This window comes from Hipposideros armiger, unplaced genomic scaffold (genome assembly GCF_001890085.2).
Source record: "Hipposideros armiger isolate ML-2016 unplaced genomic scaffold, ASM189008v1 scaffold_69, whole genome shotgun sequence".
In the NCBI taxonomy this organism is placed as follows: domain Eukaryota; kingdom Metazoa; phylum Chordata; class Mammalia; order Chiroptera; family Hipposideridae; genus Hipposideros; species Hipposideros armiger.
The window spans coordinates 371,022-374,946 of record NW_017731419.1 but is presented as its reverse complement, the minus strand read 5'-3'; positions in this window follow the sequence as shown (position 1 = coordinate 374,946).

The window sequence follows — 3,925 nt, the reverse complement described above, 5'->3', positions numbered from 1 at the left end:
TATGGGAGAGGGGCAAGTTCAACTTCAAATCATACTGCTAAGTAGCTATACTCTTAAAAGTGTTATACAATTTTTGATGTAATCAGAAAGGTTTTTAGTTACTGAGATAAAGATGTTGAGTAGGATAAATACATTAACAATAGCATACATTCACATGTCTATAATAAGCTATTTTTGAGCTTATACTCAAATTATCAGCGTTAATTTCCAAATTTGAAAAACATATTGATGGACCTTTATGTAACTGATTTGCCAGTTGCTACACTGTCATCATAACATGAAAGATGATGGATACGCAATTCATGCCTTAGAAATGTCCTATTTAGGTGATTAGCCAGTGCCTTCCTAGGTATACCAAGTCAAGGAACAGTCATGCAGAGATCCCCTCCCACCCAGAATGGGTTAGGTTGATTACTGTAGAGGAGACCTGGAGAGCAGGAAGGAGAATAAAAGATAGTCCAATAGCCCATCTCCCATTTAAATAATATCATGGTTGCTTTTTCTTCTGCTACACTCTGTGGGGCTAGATCCAAATTTGTAATTTATACTATAGCAGAAAGCACAAGATTTTATCCTTGATGATGATAATAATAGCTAACATTTAATTAACTCCTCATTATGTGCCAGGATTCTGTGCTAAGCACTTTTCATGCATCACCTCATTAAATCTTCACAACTACAACTATCCCCATTTTATAGATTAATGCAGTCGAGGCTTAGAGAGGTTGAGTTAACCTGCCCAAGGTCACACTGATTATAAGAAGCAGGGTCAGGATTCATACCCAGGCAGCAGTCTGACTCTAGAACTTCAACTCTTAACTTCTGCTGTCATGAAAAGCAAGCTTCTTTTGAAAGCATACACATCAAGTACTCCAGATTGATCAATTTTAACTCTTAGAAGGCAGAGAAAGCTGGGGGTTGCGGGAGTGCAGGAGAGTTGGACTCCTCTTTAGAATCCCAAATAAAAGAACTATAAATTCTTATTTTTATTATTCCAGATTCTATATCAGCTACATACACATTTCACTACAGTGAACTTTCTAAGAAAAGGAAGCATTTGGAGGGGGAAAAAAAATTAACTCTTGTGCAATCTCCTGAGACATTGCTAAGAAGCTTTCACCTTCTGTTCCGATGTTATGCACATAGCATAGGAAACAGATCGAATGTATAAAAGCAGGCTCCAAACTACATCTTAGCTAAAACTAGCCTCTTTTTTATCATCATTACTTATTTCATAAAAGAAAATACCATTACATAAAAATAAAAACATTTTTCACATATCTGTGATATATTACATTTCAAAGGTAAGTGACGTGATCTGTTTGGGTTGAAATACAAGTACTTCCTCTTGCGGGTTCAACCAAACTATGTCTACTTCCTGTACCAGTGAAACCTTTACCTACACCAAGAGGCCAGGAAGAAGAGTAATAGAAATAATACTTTGACATTATAATAAACCTAATTCTCCCCTTTTGGTGCTTAGGCAAGTGGTGCTGTGCACACTCCTGAATGCAGAGGAGAAATGAACTCTCTCGTTCTCTCCGTTCTGGTGGACTTCGCATCCAGTAGAAGAGAACAAGCTCATGGCCTTCCCTTCTCTTTCTCCTTCCCCTCAGCCGTACTCCTAGAGTCCAAGGATAAAATACAATCTGTAACTTCTAGTTATTAGAAAGTATTCACCCTTCTTGAACATCAACTATGCAGCCTTTTATGTGCTTACTCTCTATTTTCAGGTATATAATGTCAACCCATTCATGTTCATGCACATAAGAAAAAAAGAAATGAGATTCTTAACTTCACTCTAAATAAAGACACCTAGATACACCCAAGGCATCCTTTTCCTTTTTGCAGCCTACTCCCAATTACCACCTTTGCTCTCCAAAACCCTTCAAAGACAGCTGCTACTACTATTCCTTACTTGATAGATGGAAACTCTGAGGCACAAAACTATTAATTGCCCAGCATCTCACAGTTAATCAGAAGGGCTTGCAAAACTCAAATCAACATGTTCCAGATTCAAATATGGTGTCCTTTCCACCATCTACAGATGAAAAAAAATCTGTTTTACAAACAATTGTAAAATAGCTACTTAACTACACACTACTTGCACTAATCAGCCAAGTCCACATGCAGATTTTATTTATCTTGGCATTAACTGTCCAGTAAACAGACAAGACAAAGCATCCAGTGCATCTCAAAATATAACTAGCAAGAGAAAACACAGGAAGAGGACAGTAACACTCACTGGCTTTAACCTGAAATTACTTATGTAATATGTAACTATAAAATCAAATGACAGGTGGTGGTTTTCCTAACAACTGTACTATAATAAACCCTTCAAGGGTGCGATTTCAAGTGGGAAGATCCACACTGACTTCCAAGTATGTGGCCACTGCTTAAAACATAAGGCATCCAATTTTTCCGAAAGCCTCTTTAGAAGCAAATTTTATTTTTGAGGTTAGGCTTAACTTTTGGAGACAGGCAAAAAAACAAAAAAAACAAAAGAACTTCCTAACTATTTAGAAGATATGGACTATTAAGTGGGAAATAATTATCAGTATCATAACCATCATTTATTGAGTACTTGCTATGAGCTAGGCTCACCACTCAGCCTTTCATGTGTATTCTCTCATTTATAATCACAACCTCATCAGCATTCTTACCCGAGGTCTACAGGTGAGGAAATAAAGTTCAGAGAAGTCAATTACCTCTCTAAGGTCAAACAGTAAATGGCAGAGCTAGGATTCAAATTCATGTGTTCCAGATTCCAAAAAACATGGTAAAGAGGTACAAACACTGGATGGTAGCTGGGCACGGACAATCTCTAGTAAACCATCAATCTGGGAATTCCATGAGTCTTCAGTTCATTTAACCTATCTGGTGAATAAGTAACAAACTGCATTTTATCATATACAAGCTACTGTCCCCCAAATAATGAGACCGCTGTTTGTGGTGTCTCACAGAATGGCTTTAATAGCCATTCCAAAGAAGAATTACAAAGACTTTTAAGTACCGACAGCATTATCAACGTAACTATGCATTACTTTGAAAGAAATAAGAATCAATTAGATAAGTTCTGGCATATTTGTTAAAAATCCAATTAATTGCTTCATAAAAACATCTTTTATTTACAATCATAAGTTTAAGTTCCTGAATTCCTCAAGTGCACTCAGGAATAGGTTTCACATTAATCAACCTACCAAGTACATACTGAAGGCCTACTAATGCGCACTGCAACAAGAGACTATGGGTAGCGTATGAGAAACTTCCTCTGTTCATGAGGATTAGCAAGGTGTCCAACCAAACACCCAGTCAACCATTACTGGGACAACTAAAATCCTTTTGCTATTCATTATAGTTTGTGTGAGCTGCCCTAAAAAGGAAACCGCTTTGGAAAAATAATTAGATCATTTTCCCAGAGCCCCTCTCACTTTCTTGCGAGTCCCAACTCCTGCTTTAACCTATGGTTGTGCTTACTTTTAGCATTAGTGTTGGTATTCCTGAACTGGTATTTCTCACACTAGATCCTGAATTCTGCCTGGCTCCTGGGTCCACCCTCACCCCCTTGTCTCCCTTCTTGCCTCTCCAACCCGAGTGGAAACTGCAGACAAACTCCCCTATGGCTCCAGCACAGAGAACTGGGCATGCTCAGAAGGCCAGGCAGGCTTTGGTTGCACTGACAGTTCCCCGCCCCTGATTTGCCGCTGCCCCCCCCTTCCCCCACTCCAACAAGAGATACTGAAATGTTTATCAGAAAGATACGAGGCCTCTTTTTTTCGAGAATGACCCCATTTTAATTTCATTTCGCAGGGTCTTTCTGTTTTGCGAAACCCCACAAGCCCGAGGAAGACCGCATTATTTTTCAGCACCGGGGACAGCGCCGCGTTGCAATTAACGTCCACCCTCCCCCACCTTCTCTTCCACC